This window comes from Aquarana catesbeiana, linkage group LG09 (genome assembly GCF_042186555.1).
Source record: "Aquarana catesbeiana isolate 2022-GZ linkage group LG09, ASM4218655v1, whole genome shotgun sequence".
NCBI lineage: Eukaryota > Metazoa > Chordata > Amphibia > Anura > Ranidae > Aquarana > Aquarana catesbeiana.
In genome coordinates this window covers 244,912,960-244,922,314 of record NC_133332.1, presented here as the reverse complement: position 1 = coordinate 244,922,314, position 9,355 = coordinate 244,912,960, and the positions used below count along the sequence as shown (strand labels likewise).

General features: G+C 46.9%; 1 protein-coding gene across 1 annotated transcript in view; it reads left to right on the top strand.

Annotated features, from left to right (window-relative positions):
- The first annotated feature begins 4,121 nt into the window (after positions 1–4,121).
- Positions 4,122–9,355, top strand: part of LOC141108463 (TOG array regulator of axonemal microtubules protein 2-like) — an 87,796-nt gene continuing 82,562 nt past the window's right edge. Inside the window, 1 exon segment of the mRNA XM_073600084.1 lies at positions 4,122–4,248. The gene's annotated coding sequence lies outside the window, so the exon portion shown is untranslated.

Sequence of the window (9,355 nt, the reverse complement as noted above, 5' to 3'; positions counted from 1 at the left end):
AACGAGGTCCTCTGCACACCACCTGAAATCTCACATCAGGCTGGCAGACGGTGTACTTATACTGCAGTGAGAGAGGAGGTGGAGAGCCGGAGTGATTGTATATGGGAGGCACTGGGAATGCTGCGATTCTCCGGTCACTGGGATGAGATTTTGGAGCACTGGGAGAAGTTCAGGTGAAGATGTCAGAGGGAGTAATCTGTAACCAGGAGGGATTTACAGAAGTCAGCTGATCTCGGCATTCACCGGGAATAGAACCTGCCAGACGGAGTGGTGACCCCGGGGACAGAGATCATGATGACAGCCGGTCTATAGTGACCCCACAGGAAGGGAGATCCTCTGGTGACCCGACTAAACCTGCTAATCCCATCACAGCTCCGACAGTGCGATCACCGGCCAAGAAGAATAGGCCTAGAAACTGAATTCCCTGCAGAACCAATCAGATCACAGCTGTCATTTTTCTTGTGCTAGGAAAAAAATGAAAGCAAAAGTCCTTTTCACACTGATGCACTTTTGCTGCGATATTCCAGGGTGACAAAACCGCATGAAAATTATTCCCCATTAAACCTGATGTAACTGTTCACACTGCAGGGACTCTGCACAAGTCCTGTATGCTGCATCAGTGTGTCAGTCAATGGGGGAGGGCCAAAATCTGATCCGGATTACGTGCAACAAAGGCAACATTCATAGTCCTTTAACATTGATTCCTTCTTTCCTCCTTCCTTCTCTCCATCCATCCTTCTCTCCATCCATCCTTCTCTCCATCCTTCTCTCCATCCTTCTCTCCATCCATCCTTCTCTCCATCCATCCTTCTCTCCATCCTTCTCTCCATCCATCCTTCTCTCCATCCATCCTTCTCTCCATCCTTCTCTCCATCCATCCTTCTCTCCATCCATCCTTTCTCCATCCTTCCTCCTCTTCCTTCCTTCCTTCCTTCCTTCCTTCCTTCCTTCCTTCCTTCCTTCCTTCCTTCCTTCCTTCCTTCCTTCCTTCCTTCCTTCCTTCCTTCTTTTCTTCCTTCCTTCCTTCCTTCTTTTCTTCCTTCCTTCCTTCCTTCCTTCCTTCCTTCCTTCCTTCCTTCCTTCCTTCCTCCTTCCATCCTTCCTTCTCTCCTTCCTTCCTTCTCTCCTTCCTTCCATCCTTCTCTCCATCCATCTTTCCTTCCTTCCTTCCTTCCTTCCTTCCTTCCTTCCTTCCTTCCTTCCTTCCTTCCTTCTTTTCTTCCTTCCTTCCTTCCTTCCTTCCTTCCTTCCTTCCTTCCTTCCTTCCTTCCTTCCTCCTTCCATCCTTCCTTCTCTCCTTCCTTCCTTCTCTCCTTCCTTCCATCCTTCTCTCCATCCATCCTTCTCTCCATCCTTCTCTCCATCCTTCCTTCCTTCCTTCCTTCCTTCCTTCCTTCCTTCCTTCTTTTCTTCCTTCCTTCCTTCCTTCCTTCTTTTCTTCCTTCCTTCCTTCCTTCCTTCCTTCCTTCCTTCCTTCCTTCCTCCTTCCATCCTTCCTTCTCTCCTTCCTTCCTTCTCTCCTTCCTTCCATCCTTCTCTCCATCCATCCTTCTCTCCATCCTTCTCTCCATCCATCTTTCCTTCCTTCCTTCCTTCCTTCCTTCCTTCCTTCCTTCCTTCCTTCCTTCCTTCCTTCCTTCCTTCCTTCCTTCGTCCTTCCATCCTTCCTTCCTTCTTTTCTTCCTTCCTTCCTTCCTTCCTTCCTTCCTTCCTTCCTTCCTTCCTTCCTTCCTTCTCTCCTTCCTTCCATCCTTCTCTCCATCCATCCTTCTCTCCATCCTTCTCTCCATCCATCTTTCCTTCCTTCCTTCCTTCCTTCCTTCCTTCCTTCCTTCCTTCCTTCCTTCCTTCCTTCCTTCCTTCCTTCCTTCCTTCCTTCCTTCTCTCCTTCCTTCCATCCTTCTCTCCATCCATCCTTCTCTCCATCCATCTTTCCTTCCTTCCTTCCTTCCTTCCTTCCTTCCTTCCTTCCTTCCTTCCTTCCTTCCTTCCTTCCTTCCTTCCTTCCTCCCTCCTCTTTTTTCTTTCTTTCCTTCCTTCCTTCTCTCCTTCCCTCCCTTTCTTTTTCTCTCTTTCTGTCCTTTTTTTTACTCTTTATCATTTCATATTTTGCGTTTTCTTTCTATTTCTCAAAATCTACCCCCCCCTTTCCCTTCTCTCCTCTCTTCCCCTCCTCTCCTCTCTTCCCCTTCTCTCCCCTCTTCCCCATTGTGGAAATCTGAAAGAAAGGAAATGACTGCACTGACACAAAAAAATAAATTAAAAAATTGCATAAGCAGCTACATAAAATGTGACAAACATATGAAGATCGGAATAGTGAGAAAATGTAACGCTAAGTAAACACAGAAATCGTGATAAATGTGCCAAATAAATGATAGACTCAAAAGTCCATCTACAAAAAACGTCCATCTGCAGACAATGATGAACCTCTGATGATAAATGATGTGCAAAAAACTGGAAAATAAATCTCCAACACAATAATCCAACACACACTTCTACATTTGGTGTTGGATTATTGTGTTGGACATTTATTTTCCAGTTTTTCTCTCTTCTCTTCTTCTCTCCCTCTCCCCCCCTCTCTTCTCTTCTTCTTTTCCCCCTCTCTCTTCTCTTCTTCTCTCTCCTCCCCCTCTCTCTTTTCTCGCTCCTCTCTCTCCTCTCTCTGGATGGGAAGGGGAGTAAAGCTCCTTCTCCTCTCTCTTTACTCTACTCTCCCTCTTATTCCCCCCCCCCTCTTCTCTTCTTCTCTCTCCCCCCTCTCTTCTCTTCTCCTACTCCTCTCTCTCTTCTCTTCTCCTCCCCCTCTCTCTTCTCTTCTTCTCCCGCCCCTCTCTTCTCTTCTTCTCTCTCATCCCCCCTCTCTCTTCTCTTCTTCTCTTCCCCCCCTCTCTCTTCTCTTCTCTCTCCTCCCCCTCTCTCTTCTCTTCTCCCCCCCTCTCTTCTCTTCTCCTCCTCTCTCTCTTCTCTCTCCTCCCCCTCTCTCTTCTCTCGCTCTCTCGCTCCTCTCTCTCTCTTCTCTCTCTCTTTACTCTCCTCTCCCTCTTATTCTCCCCCCCTCTTCTTCTCTCTCCTCCCCCCTCTCTCATCTCTTTCCCCGCCCCTCTTCTCCTACTCCTCTCTCTCTTCTCCTCCCCCTCTCTCTTCTCTTCTTCTCTCCCCCCCCCTCTTCTCTTCTTCTCTCTCATCCCCCCCTCTCTCTTCTCTTCTTCTCTCTCCCCCCCTCTCTCTTCTCTTCTCTCTCCCCCCTCTCTTCTCTTCTCCTCGTCTCTCTCTCTCTTCTCCTCCCCTCCCCTCTCTCTTCTCTTCTTCTCTCTCCCCCCTCTCTCTTCTATTCTTCTCCCCCCCTCTCTTCTCTTCTTCTCTCTCCCCCCTCTCTCTTCTCTCTCATCCCCCCTCTTTCTTCTCTTCTTCTCTCTTTCTCCCCCCTCTCTCTTCTCTTCTTCTCTCTCCTCCCCCCCCTCTTCTCTTCTTCTCTCTCCCCCTCTCTCTTCTCTCTCCTCCCCCCCTCTCTTCTCTCGCTCTCTCTCTTCTCTCTCTCCTTTCTCTCCTCTCTCCTCCCTCTTCTATCACCCTCTCTCCTCACTCTTCTCTCGCTTCTCTCTCCTTTCCTTTTTTCTTCACTCTCCCTCTTCCCTCTCTTCCTCTTCTTCTCTCTCTCTTTTCTCTCCTCTCCTTCTCTCTCCTCTCCCTCTCTTCTCTCTGCTTCTCTCTTCTTCTTCTTCTTCTTCTTCTTCTCCCTCTCTTCTCTCTCTCTCTCTCTTTTCTCTCCTCTCCTTCTCTCTCCTCTCCCTCTCTTCTCTCTTCTTCTTCTTCTTCTTCTTCTCTCTCTCTTCTCTTTCTCCTCTCTCTTCTTCTCTCTCTTCTCTCTCCTCTCTCTTCTCTCTCTTCTTCTCTCTCTTCTCTCTGTCCTCTCTCTCCTCTCTCTCTCCTTCTCGCTTCTTCTCCCCCCCCTCTCTTTTCTCCCCCCCCCTCAGTCCCTATCTATAGGGGGATACACATGCCCTTTAGCGGTGAGGTAGACAGTGAAGGGGTTAAGTCTGCAGAGAGTCTCTTTGCTGTCAAGGACACTCAGGTGTGACACTCCTCGCAGGTATTAACATGACAATGGTCGGCTCGGCCCCAGAAGTGACACTTCACACCGCGCCCGCTGCCTGGATACCGAGCCGCCCTGTTTACCTGTCCCATGTACACCTGAGCGTGTCACCCTGACACCAAGCCTGACACCCGGACACTGCCAGAGCCCACCAGGTACCCACTTCTCTTATCTGATCCCGGGGGGGGGCCCTAATCCAGGGGGCCCCCCACCATTGCTGCTCTCCTCTATCCCTCCGCATGTTCTCTTATCTGATCCCGGGGGCCCCTAATCCAGGGGGCCCCCCACCATTGCTGCTCTCCTCTATCCCTCCGCATGTTCTCTTATCTGATCCCAGGGGCCCCTAATCCAGGGGGCCCCCCACCATTGCTGCTCTCCTCTATCCCTCCGCATGTTCTCTGATTTATCCCGGGGGGGGCCCTAATCCAGGGGGCCCCCCACCATTGCTGCTCTCCTCTATCTCTCCGCATGTTCTCTTATCTGATCCCGGGGGCCCCTAATCCAGGGGGCCCCCCACCATTGCTGCTCTCCTCTATCCCTCCGCATGTTCTCTTATCTGATCCCGGGGGACCCTAATCCAGGGGGCCCCCCACCATTGCTGCTCTCCTCTATCCCTCCGCATGTTCTCTGATTTATCCCGAGTGCCCCTAATCCAGGGGGCCCCCCACCATTGCTGCTCTCCTCTATCCCTCCGCATGTTCTCTTATCTGATCCCAGGGGCCCCTAATCCAGGGGGCCCCCCACCATTGCTGCTCTCCTCTATCCCTCCGCATGTTCTCTGATTTATCCCGGGGGCCCCTAATCCAGGGGGCCCCCCACCATTGCTGCTCTCCTCTATCCCTCCGCATGTTCTCTGATTTATCCCGAGGGCCCCTAATCCAGGGGGCCCCCCACCATTGCTGCTCTCCTCTATCTCTCCGCATGTTCTCTTTTCTTATCACATAATGCGGGCACAGTGCCGTGTATACTGTATATATATATATATATATATATATATATATATATATATATATATATATATAGATGTATAGATTTATGGATGAAGACACACAAGGTGCAGCTTTTCTCTCCTCAGGAAGTATTCGAATCTAAAGACAAAACTTGTGAAGAGAAAATTTCTGGGAAACAGATAAAAAACTAAAACCTGATTGGGGGGTTCAAACAATTCCTATTTCATCCCAAGTGGAACACAAAGTTTACCTAAACATGATAATAAACCTAAAATCAGAATTCTCATATATTGCAGCTTAACAGTTCTTACATGTGACGTCTGCATTCGTTTTCTTTTTTTCACACTAGTGAGCTTTCTCCTGCGTCCGTCGTCACGCTGTGATTCGTGGCAATCCCAATCACATGAATCTCTATGGTGTCCTTTCACATTCATGTAACGTGGTGCAGAGCGAGCTTTGTATGGTGCAATTTTTGTCCTATAGACATGAAAAACGCAGACATGCATCGTTGCAGCATTTTTGGTACGGTTTTGTACTTAACCCCTCGCCATCCGGGCAATGGTTTATTTTTTTATTTTATTTTTTATTGTTTTATTTTTTTATTTTAATTTTTATTGTTTTATTTTTTTCACACAAATGTTGAAATCATGTTTTTGCTAGAAAATTACTATATTTTCTGAAAGCAGAGACCCTGGAGAATGAAATGGTGACTGTTGCAATTTTTTACGTCACATGATATTTGCGCAGCTGTTTATTAAACACAAATTTTCAGGAAAAGAAACACAAAAATAAGTTTTAGTGCTCACAATTACAATATAAAACCGCATTTTCTTTGGTAAAATAAAAAAGATGATGCTACGTTGAATAAATAAATACCAAACATGTCAAGATTTCAAATCATGCACAGCTGTAAAATGGCAGAAAAACTACTGTACCTAAAATGTTGTCAGTGAGAGGAATAGTGCCCCATCATTGGTGTCAGTGGGAGGAATAGTGCCCCATCATTGGTGTCAGTGGGAGGAATAGTGTCCCATCATTGGTGTCAGTGGGAGGAATAGTGCCCCATCATTGGTATCAGTGGGAGGAATAGTGCCCCATCATTGGTATCAGTGGGAGGAATAGTGCCCCATCATTGGTATCAGTGGGAGGAATAGTGCCCCATCATTGGTATCAGTGGGAGGAATAGTGTCCCATCATTGGTGTCAGTGGGAGGAATAGTGTCCCATCATTGGTATCAGTGGGAGGAATAGTGTCCCATCATTGGTGTCAGTGGGAGGAATAGTGTCCCATCATTGGTATCAGTGGGAGGAATAGTGTCCCATCATTGGTGTCAGTGGGAGGAATAGTGTCCCATCATTGGTATCAGTGGGAGGAATAGTGCCCCATCATTGGTATCAGTGGGAGGAATAGTGCCCCATCATTGGTAGCAGTGGGTCCTGATGATGTGGGATCTGTAGGTTTAGTGGTATAGCAGCCAGTCTGTTCATAAAGCAAGCTGCCCCCCCCCCCCCCCCCCCCACACTGAGGGACCTCGGGTGAAGGAGACAACGAGCACCACAAAGACGAACTGATGAGGTTGTTGGGTGCCAATAATTTTCTTTTATCATCAGTTGAAAGCCGCCACGTTTCTGGGTATGGGAACCCTTCTTCAGGGTTGGGATGTGCTGGAGAAAGGCTGGTCTGACTGCCATAGCAAGCTGTGTGTTTCTGTTAGAGAAGTCAGGATCTGAAGGCAGCAATCTCATTGGTTCATCTCCGTGGCACCCCATTTCTTCTTTGTGTTTGCGTCTGTGCTAAGCTCGGTTCACACCGCTGCCACCCCAAAGTCGTGTGACTTCCAGTGCCACTTTGCATTGTGACTTGCAATGCGACTTCAATGCAACTTTCAGGCGACTTCGATGTTTTGCATCCTTGTCTTTGGCAAATCGTAACAATACAGAGCGTGGCATATACAGCGCCTGGAAAAAGTATTCACACCCCTTGAAATCTCCCACATTGTGTCATGTTACAACCAAAAACATAAATGTATTTTATTGGGATTTTATGTGATAGACCAACACAAAGTGTCACATAATTGTGAAGTGGAAGGAAAATGATAAATGATACAAATAAATATGTGAAAAGTGTGGGGGAGGGGGGGGGGCATTTGTATGGCGCCCCCCGGAGTCAATACTTTGTAGAACCCCCTTTCTCTACAAGTCTTTTTGGGGATGTCTCTAGCAGCTTTGCACATCTAGAGAGTGACATTTCTGCCCATTCTTCTTTGTAAAATATCTCAAGCTCTGTCAGATTGGATGGAGAGCGTCTGTGAACAGCAATTTTCAAGTCTTGCCACAGATTCTCAATGTGATTTAGGTCTGGACTGTGACTGGGCCATTCTAACACATGAATATGCTTTGATCCGTTGTCGGAAATTCCGATCGTGTGTACACAAATCCGACGGACAAAGTGCCACGCATGCTCAGAATAAATAAAGAGATGAAAGCTATTGGCCACTGCCCCGTTTATAGTCCCGACTAACGTGTTTTACGTCACCCGCGTTTAGAACGATCGGATTTTCCGACAACTTTGTGTGACCGTGTGTATGCAAGACAAGTTTGAGCCAACATCCGTCGGAAAAAATCCTAGGATTTTGTTGTCGGAATGTCCGATCAATGTCCGACCGTGTGTACGGGGCATAACAGGTTTTCTTCTAAGATTGTCCTGTATTTGTCTCCATCCATCTTCCCATCAACACTGACCAGCTTCCCTGTCCCTGCTGAAGAAAAGCATCCCCACCACATGATGCTGCCGCCACCATGTTTCACGGTGGGGATGGTGTGTTCAGGGTGATGTGCAGTGTTAGTTTCCCCCACACATAATGTTTTTCTTTTAGGCCAAAAGGTTGAATTTTGGTCTCATCTGACCAGATCACCTTCTTCCACATGTTTGCTGTGTCCTCCACATGGCTTCTCACAAACTACAAACAGGACTTCTTATGACTTTCTTTCACCAATGTCTTTCTTCTTGTCACTCTTCCATAAAGGGCAGATTTGTGGAGAACACGACTAATAGTTGTCCTGTGGACAGATTCTCCCACCTGAGCTGTGGATCTCTGCAGCTCCTCCAGAGTTACCATGGACCTCTTGGCTCTTCTCTGATGAATGCTCTCCTTGCCCGGCCGGTCAGTTTAGGTGGACGGCCATGTCTTGGTAGGTTTGCAGTTGTGCCATACTCTTTCCATTTTCTGATGATGGATTGAACAGAGCTCCGTGAGATGTTCAAAGCTTGGGAGATTTTTTTATAACCTAACCCTGCTTTATACTTCTCCACAACTTTATCCCTGACCTGTCTGGTATGTTCCTTGGACTTCATGATGCTGTTTGGTCACTGAGGTTCTCTAACAAACCTCTGAGGGTTTCACAGAACAGCTGTATTTATACTGAGATTAAATGACACACCGGTGAACTCTATTTACTAATTAGGTGACTTCTGAAGGCAATTGGTTCCTCTAGATTTTAGTTATCAGAGTAAAGGGGGCTGAATACAAATGCCCCCCCCCCCACACTTTTCACATATTTATTTGTATCATTTATCATTTTCCTTCCACGTCACAATTATGTGCCACTTTGTGTTGGTTTATCACATAAAATCCCAATAAAATACATTTATGTTTTTGGTTGTAACGTAACAAAATATGGGAAATTTCAAGGGGTATGAATACTTTTTCAAGGCACTGTATTAATGAACTTACAAAACCCTCTGAAGTCGCAGCCAAAGTCACAAAGAAACGACTTTGTTGCCACTTTTGTGATTTTTTAACATTGCAAGTGAAGAGGCTCTGCAGCTTTCTCATGTATTTGTGTAAATGAAATGCAGTTTGTAATGTAGACTGACAGGAGAATTTGGCTGGTCGGGGAGCTGAGAACTTTCTTTGGTTTTGTTTGACATTCGTCGCCCTTCTTTGTGCTTTTCTCTGCGATGGGCAGTTATAGGTTTGTGCCCATTTGTCTGACATTTTTCATGGAAGACACAGAAAAGTCGTGCAGGAACTTTTATTTATTTTTTGTGGCTGGAACTTGAGTCGCAACAGCACTTAAGATGGCACCGATTGTAAATGAATGTGCTTTGACTTGTCATGCGACTTTCTGTGTTGCACGTCGCAGCAAGTTGAAATGGGAAGTTGCAGTAATGTGAAGCGGAGCTTACAGAGGTAAACAAACAACATTGTAATAAAATGTAACAATCTGAGGGTTGTATATTGGGACGTTGGAGGGGCACTTTGTAGCCTTTTGTTGCTGTTCAGTCTGTGGCCATATCTGTCCAGGGCTGA